General features: G+C 38.5%; 1 protein-coding gene across 1 annotated transcript in view; it reads right to left on the bottom strand.

Moving 5' to 3' along the window:
- The window catches only part of LOC149303223 (ADP-ribose glycohydrolase MACROD2-like), an 806,633-nt gene that overhangs the window by 599,426 nt on the left and 189,727 nt on the right, over positions 1-17,480 (bottom strand). The window lies entirely within an intron of this gene.

The following is a 17,480-nucleotide window of genomic DNA, read 5'->3' as shown; positions in this document are numbered from 1 at the left end:
GACTTCTGTAGGGGCCCTGCTGCTTCCCTCTATGTTGCTTTCCCCCCAGGGGAAGAAGGAAGGGAGCAGAGTCATGTGACGTACATTCACTTGATTCCACTGAGTTCCTGCTTCTCTTGGCCAGTACAAGAGACGCTGCTCGCGGCCCTTTTCGGCCACCGATATATCGGTGCATCCCATATATAAATATATATATATATATATATATATATATATATATATATATATATATATATATATATACACACACACACATACATACATACATATATACACACACACACACACACATACATACACATATATATATATATATATATATATATATATATATATATACACACACACACACACTTAAAACACACTTCTCAGTGAACAGAGTAGAGTTACTTTTATTTGTATAGTTTTTAGTATAGTTTCTTAAATTATAGTATTTATTAATTTTACCTTTATAGTCTGATTTATCCTATGGCCTCTTTCTCATTACTATATAATCCAGGAAAGGCTTGCCAATTTTTTTTTTTTTACAATCTTTTGGCAAATGCATCAGCCATAAACATGTAAAATGCTAACAAATTAATTGGTTTAAAAAAAAAAAAAAGATACGAAAAGCAGAGAAATAAATCCCAAAAGTACACAAAGAATTAGTAGAAATCAATCTTTAACTAGAACCAGCAAACAAAACAAAAAATGAGAAAGTAACAATTTAACTCTTACATCTGTCAAAATAGAAAAAAATGCATAAATTAAACAATTACCAATACTTGTCTGCATACTACTTTTTCATCCAAGAATACAATTAGCATTAGACGTCTAGGCACTTATGAGGTACAGTATGTTTTACATACTACATTAACTTCTTTCTCTTTATTAAGGACTGTGCACAGGAATGTGTAAACTTTAGCCATCCATTATACCAAGTAGCCCAACAAGTTTTTGGAATTTTGCCTTGATTTACATTTACAAGCTAATGCTTGCCTGTCCCTAAGTAGCAGAGAAAGGCAAACAACCTCAAGGGATGCTGAAGAAGTCCAGTATTTTCACCTTAGGAACTACATTCCATCAAAGGTTCTCTGAACAGAGCTTTTCAAGTGATCGCCCTGCCATTAAGTGCTCATTACAATTTACCCACGGAAAGAAGCGACAGAACAATAGAAACCCGTGGAGCAGAATTCAAGGATTTGTTCTCAGAAACATGCAGTATTTTACAATCATTTAAATACACACACCTGAAGACTTATAATGAATGAAAACTCACAGAATACATGTTGGCCATAAACATTTTAATGAGCACACAATATATACTTTAATATGTATTAATGATACTGTTAATTTGTTCAGTACATTGAAACCGATAAGGTGTGATGGTCCATATAATAGACCAATAAAATAGACAGGCCAATAGAAGTTTTAATGACTAGAAAGAAATATTGATTGCTCAGATGTACTAAACCGGGAGAAAACACGGAAATGATCAGTAGAGATGTGTGGTAGATCAATAAAATGTCTTGATAGGATTGATAAGCTGGTGGAATGAATGAAACAGAAGGATCGTTATAATTGACGGAAAAATCAGGGATTGTTTAGCTGGTAATCCTCAAACCGACACAATCAGCATCTCAGCTGGGATAAAAAATAGGATCTATAGACTTTACTGTATATCTTTAATGCTATAGGGTTTCTCCCTCAATCCTTTGATATTAAAATATTAATTGCAATGGGGTAACTACAGGGGTCTAAGAAAGGCTGATGTGATAACGGAGCCCAAAGAGGTCTGGCACATCATGCCCTGCAGCCTTTGTTCCTGCTGGCACGGCACAGTATGTGGGAGCATAGAACATACCTCATGTGAAGTTGGTAAATCTTGACCCCACCACACTTGTACCAGTGCATATAAATCAACGCGAGTGCTAGGTTCTGTTTATACGCAGATATCAAGAGTGAAAAAGTACACAACCAACTGCAGCCTGAATAATCCTGAAATGATATACTTTGAAATGATATACTTTCTGATTAAACAGAAAGGTCAGATGTCCCCAGGTATCTAGGCTGCTGGAATTCAGAACGCTGCCCAGGCTTCCAAAAAAAAAAAGTCCATGGATCCAAAAGCCATCACCCCAATTTGTACAGATTCCTATAACATAAAAAATCAAATTGTTATGATTAAAAAAACATTCAGTTCTACACACAATTGTTGTCTTTGGTGTTCGTAAATTAAAGGGTCAGACTCACGCCTGCTAGGGCAGTATGTTATAGTCAGTTTAGGAGTAACAGGTTGTCTTGTCTGTGCATTCTGCATGACTTCAACCATTGTTGCACTTCTCATGGTCTTTAAAAATAAATTCACTTTCTTAATGTTACACCAACATTTAGCTGCAACGGCTTTTAATCTATGTTCCTCTCTATCGTGAACTGATGCTCTTGCTTGTCATCTTGGATGTTTTGTAAAAGATCAGTCACTCTGAACATTGCTGCCGCTGGGTGTTCTTTTTATTTAAAATCCTCTGATCTCTTGTGTGTAACTAAACAGAAAAGAACCCCAGTAGCTGTAATGCTCCAAGGACTCGATGTTATATGCAAGGGAACAGCAAAGCATGTCTACACGTCTGTTACATACATCGGTCAGCAAAGATCAGAGTTGCATGTTGCACTAGATATATATATATATATATATATATATATATATCAATTTATTGAAATAGGCTGCTCATCAGGGGCGGGCTGGGCCGGGGGGCAGGGGGGCAATTGCCCCCCAGGCCGCCCTAAATCCGGGCCGGTGGGCCGGACGGACGACCGGCAGACGAGCATTCAATGCGGCTGCGGCCGCAAAGTTAAAAACTAAGCGGCCGCGAGCAGGATTGAATGCGGCCGTCATGCGTACCTGGCGGGCGGGGGAGGGGGGCGGTCCGCCCCGGCTGCCGCTCATCTGAGGGGTGCCACCATGCCGGCACGCCTCCAGAAACGATGCGCGCGGCAACTGTGGCTGTGCGCCGGGACTTGATGTGAAATCCCGGCGCACAACACTGAAGCCACGCCCACCGTCTTCCGCGCTCAGTACACCGGAAGGACAGGAAGAAGAAGAAGAAGAGGAGGAGGAGGAAAAGTGAGAGTGAAAGAAGAAAAGGTAGGAGAGAGTGGATTAGTAAGTGTGTGAGAGTGATGGGTGTTATGCTGAATGTAAGTGTGTGAGAGTGATGGGTGTTATGCTGAATGTAAGTGTGTGAGAGTGATGGGTGTTATGCTGAATGTTTGTGAATGAGGGTTTCAGATAGCATGGATGTGTACGTGTTGGGGGATAGCTTGGCATAGGGAGTCCGTAATCACATTCCTTTCATGCCCAGATTCCAGCATGTAGTGGCTGCCTAGGCATGATAGGAGTGTGATTGCTGTTATAAATTATTTTTTGGTCCAACTTCGGTGTGTTAACACTTTTATTGGACAGAATAATTCAATGACAGTATTAATATATATATATATATATATATATATAATTGCAAACAGCAATCACACTCCTATCATGCTAAGTCAGCCAGCACATGCTAGAACCTGGGCATGATAGGATTGTGATTGTTGTTATATATGTGTGTATATATATGTTAATATTGTTGTTGATTTTTTTGTCTAATTTTGGTGTTACTTTTAATAAAGTATTTTAAAGTTTTTTTTTTTCAGTTTTGGCCAAGTGAATGCTGAATTTTTAGTTTCAGTACAGAATTTTCATTTCGGTGCATCCCTACTATATACTATGCCAGTCACTAAAGTGGTAAGCCTACACCACATCAATGTTTGGCTTAGTATATAGTGATAGGGGTTGTCAGTGTCTGGCTCAATGTATAGGCACACATTGACGGTGGTACCGCGTAATGCCTAAGCATATAATGATAACAAATATGCTGTACCCCTGTCAATGTTTGCCTAACCATAGAAACTATGCAGTTTTAAAGTGTGTGTGGGGGGGTGCCACATACAGGGTCTGCCACAGGTGCCAAATACTCTAGGTACGCCCCTGCATCATGCGGCAGTCAGACCCAACGGCCATGCCTCAGCTCCTCTTCCCACGTCTTAAAAGGGGTGTGATGAAGAGCTGAGGCATGCGGTGCGTGCACACCGGCCACTTTAATTTCATTAGGCGCTGGTGGTGTGACTGCCGCACGACGGCCGCTTTCAATGTCGCTCGCAGCCGCTTTGATGGTGCAATGGGCCAGTTGACTAGACTTGCCCCCCAGGCCTTAGGCTGCCAGCCCTCCCCTGCTGCTCATATGTCTTGTTTATTTGCAAACACAAATTGCATTTTGAATGAATCTTTAAAATGTTACAGTTTTACTATTCTATTTGATTCATCAAAATTACTTGTGTTGCTGTATTTTGTAAAAACATCCATGCATGGTTCGGATCTACAAAAAAACAAAACAAAAAAACATGACCAGATAATGTGAAAGGAAAGGGTAACTGGAAGTTAAAAGGTTCATATTCAGAAGTCAGGCAAAAAGTTTGAAGGATATGTTTTTGCCATCGATTCTGGGTTATTTTTTTCTTTTTTACAATATAATGAGCTTATTGAACAAACTTCACTCTGCATTAAAAAGCACAAGAATTGCTGAGATGCCCTAGAATAATATATATAGTTATATTTCGGCAATCTCACGGAAATAGATCTGCATTCGACAGAGCCAAACTAGGTGTGTAAAATGTTTTATTCCACCTATAACCAGTTCCATATTAATCAACCAGGCACCATCCTTCTTCTGAGCATGGGGATATGATGTCTAATCCTGGCACTCCAACTTTAAGGACACTCTGGGCCGCCAGTTGGAAGTAAACTATAGAGGCTGTGCTGATTTGTCACGGTCTTCCATTGAGTTAATGGGCGAGTTGGGGAGATCAGTAACTGACCCATTTAGCAAAGGCACTATATGAAGCCTGACTAGCCATTAGGGCAATTGGCTTCTTGTTATGCAGCATAGAGGCTGAATATGCTTCTGCTCATAACTTATGATGTAGTAATTAAGTCGCCACACAGCTAGAGTACCTTGCAAGTAGATGAGAATGATTGACACCCACCTTAGAACCAGTTACAAAGTGTCCATTTGGCCCCATTACAACAGAGGGGTTCATCCTACTGCGGCCATAAGTATCCTTACAAAGCCCAAAAAAAACTATGCTGCAGAACGGCGCTGAACATTTTTGAGAAGGCACCATAATTTCTCACTAGACCTCAATTACTTTAAGGCCAGCTCTTCAGTTAAGTTGTAAAGGGGGAATTAAAATGGTTTAGTCATTTATATATAGCTGAGGATTTATCCGTCTATGATATATTAATAAAACTGACATTATCATATTGGGAATTTCTGTAATTCTATTACATTCCCCCCAGCACGCCCAGTACAGTGTTTTTATGAATCGTACATTATTCCTGATTTGTCTTTCACACCTCTGATGAAAGCAGTGGGGTGGATGGAATAAAGCATCCACTTATATTCTGCCATTCTATTACTTGAATTCAAAATGTATAATTACTGTGAAAACTGGTGATTTAGTTTCAAGGAGGCTCCTGCACATTTATAATAAGTTTTGAAATAGCAAGAGCTTTGGTATCTCTTTTGATAAAGTGAATCAGGTCTGAAAGTACCAAGATCTTCAACCTTAAAGCAAAACTTTGTTTAATACCTGTATGGCTTTAACTCTGAAGAACCATTTGCTATTACAGGAGTGGTAAGTTATATATTCCTGTTGAACGGTTGCATAAACAGGCTTTGTGTCTTGTCTGATCTGTATGCATCGCAAAGTATTTAAAGAGAACATTGAGAAGGTTAACCTACATGTCACAATGAGTTCAATCACTCAATGTAATAAATGTGTAGCTGGCATTAACAGGAGCCTGGTCGGGCACATCACTCTGTCTTTGACTAGAACATGTACCTCAATTGCAAGATTGCATTATTTTTCATCTATAACTACTAAAAAATTCTGATTTCTCTCTTTCACTCATATAAACCCATAATGTTCTACTAGGGGACACTTTGCTAGTGTTTTGGATAATTTATGTGACTTTGGTGCTCATGTCCTTCAAGATCCCTTCTCTGAAATGACTTCCTTCAATATATGTGTCTCTTTGGTAAATCCATACTTCTAGATAATTGTTTACCCATGGCATTTCAGATACATGGAACTTTGGTGAATGAATTTACCTTCAGACTTTGTTCCAACAGGACCATGTTCACCATATTGCAGTAAATATATACATATCCTTCTTCATCTGCTGCTCCACTGATTTCTTATATCTTCCAAAACTAATTCTAAACATTGACCTACAGAGTCCTCAACAACTCTTATCGCGAAATGCACTCCTAATATCCCTCTCTGTTCCTACATGACTGGTGTCGCTCTCAAAAGACTCACTAAAATCCCATCTATACAGATATAACCTACCCCCTCATAAACCTGCATTCTATGGAAACCATTCATCCATCCCACCTGCAAAATATAAACAATTATTACAATCAATTTATCCTTACCCCAGAACTTCCTCTGCTACTGACCCATTTTCCCCTCAACCACCAAATAACCAACAACCAAAAACCACGCTGTAAGCTTGTAAGAGCAATGCCCTCTTCTCTTCTGTACTAATTTATCTTAATGAAAGTTAGTGCTATTGTCAATTTTCAGTTGTGTTTGTTAAATATTTTTGTTCTCCCCTATTGTAACAGCTCTACTGAATCTGCTAGTGCTATAAGAATGATCTGCTGCTCAAGTCTTGGTGCAGATACTACCGCACACCTTCAGAGGTCTAGTAGAGTCCATGCCTCGACGGGTAAGGGCTGTTTTGGTGACAAAAGGGGGACCTACACAATATTAGGCAGGTGGTCAGAATGTCATGGCTGATCGGCGTATATATATGTATTAGACTTGTGTAAATGGACCAAGAGAGGGGGCATAGACGTGTTACTTAGCAAATCTGTCTTCATTATTCTTGCCTCTTGATGAACTTCTTTCAAAACTGGGTGAAAGAGCGAGAGTGAACTAACCAACAACATTCAAACAAAAATTCTGAGCTCATTGCTTAGTTTGTTTCATTAGGGGCCCCTCCTCATTTTCAGAGAGATTCATACAAACTGACCAAATTGGCAGATTACATTTTTACGAATCTGAAAGAACAACTTAAATTGTTATTATGTCCTAATATGTAAAACCACATAATTCAGAGAGGTTTTCACTCAACTGACTGTAACAAAGTATTTAAGAAATGTAAAATTGACTAACATTGACATATATTGGTACAGACATATCGCTACAGAAGGATAGGAATGTTCTGCTCTTACATGCTTACAAACTGTTGGCTGACAATACTAAAAGTGTAACTGTATTTTAAAAAAAAAAATATTTATATATATTCTAGCTATGAAATATTTTCTACAAAATATATCACCCTATTAATACATAAAGCTCAATTTATTTTTATGTTTTTTGCCCCTTCTGATTGCTCTGAATGTAACTATTATATCTCAGCGGGGAAACGTGAAATGTGTCAGAAAAAGGATTTTGTTTACAGTAGAAGTTAAGAAAAATATAGCCAAGTATTTTGCCCTTGTTAGTCTTGGCTAAACAACAGTATTAAAGGATTTGCATGATAGCCCCACTTATTTTAGCAATTTAGAACAATGCGCTTTAAAACATTTAATCAGCGCCTCCCTGAAATAGAGTTTAATCCCAGACGTGCTTTATCATTACAGACGAGAGGTACATGAATGCAACAGCTGTTCCAGAGATCAGCTTTAATCCCAGAACATGCCCTTGTCTGCTTCCCCAACCAGTAATGGGTTAAAGAAACCGTACAAATGGATTTCCTTTTCATCCGATGTAATAAGTCATCAAGTAATGCACTAGTTGGAGAAACTGTTGTCCTCTGGGCACCTCTGATCATGTCAGCAATTTCTAGTATTGCTGACTAGTAACTTTTCCTGGTTTTTACAAAGAAGTGATTTTCTGAGAAGAGAATGGTTAAGCCAGACAATGTTTCCATTCAAATGAAAACTAAGGTGTCATTTGCACTTGCAAGCAATGTCTTCGCTAGCAGAGCTGATTCATCCAAGACTCCCGGACTTTTTATTTTTTTATTTTTGCTGGTGGGTGGCAGGCTATTAATTGTAATTACTGCAGTACATTCATAGGAAGTAAGAAACCCGCAGACCTAAACTCCACGCATAAGCAAAATGAAGGGGAAAAAAATAAAAAAGGCAACATCATTACTTTTGTAAGACTTATAGGATATCATTAAAGCAACCTGAGCTTTTATTTTTACAACTATGTAAATATCTCATGCAATTACAACACATTCTTATGTTGTTTCAAACAGCAATATTGTGTATTCTTCATCTGAGTCTTATCCAAGGCTCTTAAACACTCTTGTGTTAAAAGCAGACATCGCGTCAAAGGAGGGGACTATTCATAACCATTGACAATGGTAAATTACCAGCTATAAAATAAACTGGATTATAAATGAGAGCAACGCTTTTGTCCAAAATCTACTCTACTTACACTGGAATTAGTTAATTACTACCTGATTTCAAAACATTGAGTGCTAAAAAAAATGACTTTTGATTGTTGATACTGCAAAAAAGCAGACCTTTATATACACAAGCAAATGTCCACATTCCAGTAGAGACAGAGATGCACATTCCAGAAGTTTAGGTGAAATTCAAGTAGGAACACAGTATACCAATAATGTACTGTATATCAAGCTTACAAACTAGGACATGCAAAAAAATCTTATTTTTTTTTTTTTTTTTTTTAAGATTTAGAGGAAAAAAAGGAAATTAAAATTGTGCATAAATTAACCATAAAGTAAATCATAACAGACGGCAGATGTGTCCAATCAGAGTAAAAATGAGTGTTCTGTAACTATATATATATATTTATATTAGTTCAACATGACAGTCGCTGTGCTTATTATAACAAGCAGAGAAAAGGCACAGATATACCCCTGCCAGAACCAGATGTGTAAATATACTTTATTTTAATTTAATATGGTATATGGTATTACTAAAAGTTGGGTACCATCTAGAATGTTTTGCTACCTGGTTCATGGGATTTCTCGAGTACGCAATGGACACTAAGGTAGATACATTACAATGAAAGGTTCTTACATTTTATTTTCTCCTTCTATAATATAATGGTGAGATACCTTTGTGTGGCTGGTCCATGTCAAGCATTAACACTTTCACCTATTTTAGACTGTTAGCTCATATAAAACTACAGAATATGAAATCTGAACTAAAACATACTTTTTATTTTTCAAATACATATGCAATCTTTAGTAACAGTAAAGGCTGTAGATTAAATGGCTGAGATATGATTGTTTGTTAAAAGAAAATTGGTGAAAGCCCAGTTCCTACAATGAACCACAAGAAAAAAATTAAAAACCCATAGCCTAACATAAGGATATTTTTAAGTTGAGGATTTGCATCTGCATACCCCTCTTATGTGAGCCAACAGCTGTGAAAGGAAATGTGTTGCCAGAATGTGGAAAAGGACTGATTACGGCTAATGATGGAAGATATGGAAAAGTAGCGGTGTTTACAATGTACTTTGTTCAATCTGAACAATATTAATAATGCATTTCCTGTATTCAGTAGTGGATGCAACCATATACTGTATGCTTATATAGCACCCCATTACTCTAGAAGAGGGGAGGCCAAATTGTTTTATCTAAGAGCCACATACAATAGACTTCAGAGCTGCAAGACATGCACATTTTGTTATAAAAATGATAAATATTAAGAAATACATGTCTATAATATTACTTCGTAAGTAGTTTAGAAAGTTTATAAATAACATATATCTAGGTGAGATAGGTCATGTGCCTGACGTCCATCTGCAGAGACGTCATGCTGGGAAGTGAACAGATCTGGAGACGCAGTTAAGACCTATGACGTGCTGTGGGGGTTTTAATGGCCTGAGCTGCAGCTTCTGCGCACCCGAGTGTGGCCCTCAGTTTGATCACATATACATACCTAATATTTTTAAAGTATATTTACTGATAGAAAATAGTTCTGCTGGGGAATTGATTTGTAATGATTGCATGATGAATCTATGTCACAAACATCATTACAGAGCACACGCTCTCATTTTCTCACTCACTCCCAGTCACTCTCTTATACTCTCTCACACTCCCTTACACTCTCACACTATCTCATACTCTTACTTATGCTCTCACACTCCCACGCACACTCACTTCCTCTCATTTCTGCACCTCTCTTTCTCTGTGAATCCGTCTGCGTTATTCTCGCTTCTTAGAGTACTTACTCTAAGGGTCATTACTGATGTTGAGGTGACCATTAATCTATCAATAGAAGGAAGGGTCCAATGCAGGAACAGATTTCCAATAAAGTTATATTATTATAAAGTTATAATATTGTTGTTTAAAACATACTGTAGGATAACGTATTCCTATTTTTTAATCACTTATGGTAGAGATGGGGCTCCATAGTCCATAATTTTTTTTTTGTTTTGCTTAAGTCCTTCAAAATTTGGCACTACCCCCGATGGTCCTACCATTGACTTTAAGTACATAATACACATTTTGATTAAAATAAGTGGGGGGGGGCACCATAGTCTTTTTCATTCACATTGTAATAGTAAAAGAAACAGGCATTACAGAAACCTTAATAGATTTGGAAAGGAATTTTATTCTTAGTAAAGTTATTGTCATTAAATAAATAAATGATATAGCCGTCTGCAGGTCTTTATTGCTTCCTGTTTCTGTAGGAAATGGAAAGATACTGGTTCACTTCCTCCCAGTATAAAGGGCATGAACTTCCTGTTCAGGGAACTTCCTGTTACAAACCTTTAGTTGACCATATTCAAGGGTGGTGCTATCATACAAGCAAATTAAGCAACTGCTTATTGCCTCCCTTGGTATAAGGGCCAAGCAGAGGATGTGAAGGATTGAGGCTCAGAATCAATGATAAAAATGTATCACTTTAATGTGTCTTGTTCCTTTGTTTATGAATAATTATCCATTTTCATGAATTGTACTCAAGGGGCATGTTTTTTGATGTTTAATGTCCCTTGAAAACCTAGAGCCACACATATTAAATCTAATAACTGAATCCAGCCATGCTAACCTATTATGCTGAAGCAGCCAAGACCGGCTGGTAGGGATAGAGCTAAGATGAGCACCAGTTGTGATACAACTCGTAGCATTGACTGCATGCCTATGACATGCCAGGAAGCCAGAAAAGCAAAGTAACAGATATCGTGATTTCCTGGAACACGTCAGATCTAGTTAAAGTAAATAAATAAACAAAATTCAAGCTGAGCTGAAACATATTAAAAGGTCAAACTTAAGACAATAAGTAGTATATATGGCAGATTCACTGGGAACTTTAACCAATATGTAAAATATACAAAACAATTATACTAATTTCCAAACAAACAACATCTATTTCATATCATTAGAATTATAGGCTTTATGTCATATAAAGTTAAGCAAAACACATTGCATGCTACAGTGCTTGACAAGGATGGTTATGGAGCATTTTTCCCTAGTCTGAGAATTTCTCGATTCTGTAACATGCTCTACAAGCTGTTAAGTCTAACTTCAGCCAATTATTGCTGAAAAGAACCAATCAGCCCTTTTTTTGTGTTGCATTCTCGAACATCATCATGACAAATGAACCCTGGGAGCCCGCATCTTTCTTGTGTGATAACCATATCTTTATTATTTGCACGTGATACAAAATGTCATGTTTGGAATGCCAGAGGAATGTCTGAATGTGAAAGGATGAGTGTTCCACGCCAGTTGTGACCAGTAGAACACAGGAACTAGACAAAGGGAGAGGTCATTTCAGGATCAATGTGCTAACAGATCTGAACTGGAAGCACAGCAATCTGCATTTAATATCTGTTCATAGTTGGTACGAGCAGTTTATCATCCCGAGCTTGAACAGCAAAACTAAAAAACTGTTTTATGTATGTCCCTATAAATTTTGTATAAATAAAATAACTTTGTTCAATCCCAATTGCTTAGTAAGCAAAGGTAGAACTATGGGAAGCTTTCATTTATCTTTCAAATAAACAAAACCTTAAGATGAGATGAAAAATGTGATCCACTGTGCTTGTTGTGCTATGCAATTAAAAAAGTAACACCTTTCCTCCACTGCAGTCTCTTCATTGTAAACACTTTTTTATGATGTGCTTATTAGCTTATATTTTATCTGATGTGTTGAATATCAATCAGAAGGGTAATATGAATAATATAAATGCAATCAAAATGTAAAGCGCACATTTAAATGACTACAATACATATACATTTAAGCATGATATAAGGATAATACCAAATATTATTATAAAAATCTTTATTGGAAAAAATCGCAGCATTTTTGTAGCCATCTGAGCAATGTTTCAGTTGATGCCCTACTGATATTATTCCCCTTCTTCAGACTCCCCAGCACCTTTCCCAGAGTCTCTGCTCCTCTCCTCTTTCTGCAGCTTACCGACACCTTCACTACTGTTTGTCAATGTCCAATGATTTAACCATCTCTCATCTGTAGAGTTTTAGGACTCCAAGTAACAGTTAAAATACTGTTTTTTCCATTAGAGATGGTCGATACAGGCAATGACATGGCACAAACAAGCTGGGGTCAGGCCAAAGGCTCATCTCATCAATCCATGCACAAGCTGAGTCGGGTTAACCACAAATCTATGGAAACTTGTTTGTCCCCAAGACCTATAAATGCTGAGTGAGAGGAGGAGTTTAAGTTGGCTTTGTTCTAACTCACACTCTTCCCAACGTGCCAGGTCAGGCCAAGCTAGGTGTTGTGCTAATGCCAGCTCACCCAAGCTATAGTTTCCATGTACTATCTGCCATTAGCTACATCATTTTTTAATGCAATTTCACATTTGTGAGGGATAATCAAACTATAACACGGCTGGGGTCACATAGCACAATGTTACGTCACCCCACAGTAAAAGCCCACCTGCCTGCACATGGTGCAGCAATTTTAAATAAAAAAGCTTCAAATAAGGGGAGTGTGTGTGTATGTATGTATGTATGTATGTATGTTAGGGCGAGTGTGCATGTGTAAGCGTGTATGCATTAGCATGAGTGTGTACAGGGCCGGCCCAAGGCAAAATGCCGCCTGGGGCGAATTTTAAAATGCCGCCCCCCCCTTATCTACCCTTTCTCTCCCTCCGTCCCTGCCGCCCGCCCATTATCTACCCTTACCCCCCCTTATCTACCCTTTCTCTTCCTCCGTCCCTGCCACCCCCCCATTATCTACCCTTACCCCCCCTTATCTACCATTTCTCTCCCTCCGTCCCTGCCGCCCCCCCTTATCTACCCTTACCCCCCCTTATCTACCCTCTCTCCCCCTCCGTCCCTGCCGCCCCCCCTTATCTACCCTTACCCCCCCCCTTGTACTTACCTTTCAGCAGTCCTGCGGCGAGTCTCCCTGTTCGGTCTCGGTGCCGGCTTGTAATGTTCAGCATTACAAGCCGGCACCGAGACCGAACAGGGAGACTCGCTGCAGAGACTGCTTTCGTTTTAAAAAAAAAAAAAGGGCTTGGGGCGGCAAAAAGTGCCGCCTGGAGCGGTTGCCCCACTCAGCTCCATTGTCGGGCCAGCCCTGAGTGTGTATGAGTGTGCATTAGGGGGAGTGTGTGTTAACATGAATGTGTTAGCATGTGCGTGCGATAGTGAGTGTGTTAGCATAAATGTGCAAGTGCATGTTAGTGTTTGAGTGTGCGTAATTGTGTGTGCCAGTGCATGTATTAGGTAAAAGAAGGTCAAGCATTTATGGTTTTGTCATCTAAATTTCTGGTAAATCTACTAGATATAAAAAAAGCTATATGTATCCTTGACGAAGTTAACAAGGCTTCTCCACAGTTAATTACAAAATCTGCACACGCAGTAACGTGTAATGCAATTTTGGCGTACAATCTGAGTTACGCGTCATGTTTATTATTTAATATAATTAATAATTCATTTATTTAATGAACATCAATAAGTATATCCAAATAACTCAAGTAACGTGGGACAACAGACCAATTTGATGCAGGAAATCAGGAGAAAATAAAAATGAAACAAAAAATAAGATGTGTAGACAAGGTTTCTATACACCTTCACGTTATTATTATTTATTGTTTTATATAAAGTAATCATATTCTGCAGTGCTGTGCAATGGGATAACAATGCAAGTGTCACTTAATGATTTGTGTTGTGTGAGATTTATACAAGAAGCCTAATATTATCCGGTGAATTACATTTACATAAAGGTCATTTCGCTTTCTCGTCAACTCCTCTATTCAGTGTAGGAAACAATAAGTGTTCTCAGGATTCTCAGTCCTAAAATGAAGCTCTGATATCAGGATTTCCCCATAATCACCAAAGCCTGTCACACCGGTGAGGTGAACCAAGATCACAGAGAAGCTGGCACTTCAGATCTGCCCACACCTCTTAGCTGAACCCGTGTTTACTTGGGGGTAAGATTAGAGATGTCTTTGACTCCAGGATCGCCAAGGACCAGTACAAAAGTTTCTTAAATTAACATTTTAACTTATACCTTACTTCACAACGTAACACTTGCTTATAACAGAATTACAACATGCCTATGAAACATTCTCGGCTTTTTGGCACACGGCTTACAACTAATCAAATCATGTAAAAAAGTCTGCCGTTATTAATCCATGTGACCTGTGAGCTAAGAACTTAAAATGTAACTATGGTGACCAGGATCTGACCTCCCCAAACTAAGAGCTCTTTAAGGTTTTCTCTGCTGTAGTTGCGGTCACATTGTTAGCGTGTACAATGAACTCCAGAAGACATGTGACAGTTTTCCGGGATTAAGGTCAAGAGATCAATTGCCCCAAACCGTCCTATAAGTAGAGCAACTTAAAATAATTTCTTTCACTGCTTCTCTTATTACCTACTGAGCTGTGTTTAGACATGTGCAGTCAATGACCGTAATCATTATTCATTCTCAATTAAATCAGTATTAACACTCTTATCGATGATTGATTACTGTTGATTTATGCAAGACTAAAATGCTTTTATACCATCATGGGTGAAGAATCACACCCAAAATGCTTGACATGGGTATTAATAACTAAATGGAGGGTATAGCAAGGAAATGCACTGAAAAGAAAAAAAATCAGGAAACTTTTACACGGAAAGTTGAATAAGCATTTCCGTTAGATCAGCTTTTTTTTTAAAAAAAATATCTAAACAATTTATATAGAAAAGGAAACTGTGTGTTCAGGTTTATTGATTCTACAGACATCTACGGTTATTATGCCCATTTGCTTACAAAATTGTCAATTAGTTCCATAGTTCTGTTAAGGTACAAAATAATACATACTTATATTACGATACAGAGCCAAAGACCAGCTTTTTATCAAGGCAAAACTCTAAGCACTTCCAGAGCAAAGTGATTAATTTGGAGCCAATATTTAAGAATACTGCATACGTTATTAATTCATCAGACGTTACCGTTTGTTCTTTATTTTGATGTAAAAGACCATTGTAGGCGGTTTCGGCAGTGGACAGCATGGGCATCCTGACTGGTCTGCATAGCCCCATACGCAGCAAACTGTGACGCTCTGTGCGTTTTGACACCTTTCTATAAGAACCAGCATTAACCTTTTCAGCAATTTGAGCTCCAGTATTTTCACTACACAGGCCAGTCTTCGCCCCCACGTGCATCAATGAGCCTTGGCCGCCCATGAGCCTGTCGCCGCTTCACTGCTTTTCCTTCCTTGGACCACTTTTGATAGGTACTGACCGCTGCAGACTGGGATGCTCTGACCTGGTCGTCTAGCTATCACAATTTGGCCCTTGTCAGAGTCGCTCAGATCCTTATGCTGCCCATTTTTCCTTCTTCTAACACATCGACTTTGAGTACGAAATGTTCACCTGCTGCCTAATATATCCCACCTACTGACAGGTGCCATGATAACAAGATTATCAGTGTTATTCACTTCACCTGTCAGTGCTCATAATGTTATGGCTGATCGGTGTATTTTCTGCTAGAAAACCTCAAACATTATTTTGTCCCGGATCTTGTATCATGTCAGTGTAGCCTTATGCCTATCCCATGGATGCTTCCCTCTCTGTATTAAAACATTTAAAACCCCTGCTTGAAGTTGTTTACCCCATTAACACTATGAATAAGACAAAACAATGTGGCAACTTGTGTCTAGTACACAAATATTGGGACCCATAAAGGTCAAAAGCTTAACATGCTTTGTGCATAAACCCTTAGGTCTAAGACCTTTATGGCCAGATTTGCTGTACAAGAGTTTCAGCGATGGCTCGCCTACTGCAGCATCTATACAAAAGATTGGAGCCCCACTTTGAGTGCGAGTACCTGCCCAGGTACAGAGGGGTAAGATTTTAGAAAGAGATGAATGCTAGTATCACACAGATATATAATAATGTGGATATTTGTTCAAAATTTTTCACCTGTACATACACACTTTGTTAACATTTCCAGACCTTTTACAGACCATAATAGTATCCTTCCAAATGAGACTAAACCTCATTTGTATGCTTCCCTATCTGCATGTTTTAAAAAAAGGATCTGAATGTAACCAAAAGGAAAAGGCAAGACATTTTTTTTAAGAAAATTGTTGTTTTATCTCTAGTCAGACTTAATTGGATAATAACTACATTTTAATTTGGTGTGGCTGTCTTTTTATTCCCGTGAGCATCTGTTTCATTTACATAATGAAATTCCTGGTCTGACCAGCTTCTAACGGAGTTTGTCAGAAAAGGGTTGGTAAAACTCCTCCTGGTTACACGTATATAATATATATATATATATATATATATATAGAGAGAGAGAGAGAGAGAGAGAGAGAGAGAGAGAGAGAGACATTTCATTAGCAGTCAGAAAGCGAAATGTCCCTAAGAAACAACATGTTTATGTGCAATATATGTGCATCCATGTACATAGAAGGCAAATCCCAGCGGCATAGGGCGATTGTTCACAAGGTAAGAGACTTTGTGCATACTCACTTTAACTCATCTGGACTATGAATTAAATAATGGTTACCCACCTCTGTGCAGCGCCCCTTCAACATAATGGCATATTAGCCTGTTTAGCAAGTCGTGGGCCACTGACACTACCGATCTAGCGGGCTAGGGTGCCTGAAAGGGTTTAATGTTTGAACTTTGATGCCAGGGGGAATGCGTTGTGATTAGACCCTTACTATTGGTACACATGCACATGATGACGCCGTAGTCCTGCTATCTGCCTAGAGGAAACCCTTACAAAAAATGGGCATCACTATCAGTTTGGGCACTTGGATAAGAGTCCCGATAAGTGTTCTGCCTGATGTCATTTATTTTAACCTTATTAGGCCATTTGCTTAAAAAGTGGATTAGTTGGTAACCTCATATACTCACGGCAAGTAAAAGTGCAATACCATATAACTGTCATATATAATAAATTGTGGGATTGGTAATTATTTGAGCTTTTCAT

This window comes from Sceloporus occidentalis, unplaced genomic scaffold, assembly GCF_023333645.1.
Source record: "Sceloporus occidentalis isolate IW3139 unplaced genomic scaffold, rSceOcc1.0.p SCAF_15, whole genome shotgun sequence".
Classification (NCBI taxonomy): Eukaryota; Metazoa; Chordata; class Lepidosauria; order Squamata; family Phrynosomatidae; genus Sceloporus; species Sceloporus occidentalis.
Note: the sequence above shows the minus strand (reverse complement) of the source record. Positions and strands in the feature narration are given on the sequence as shown.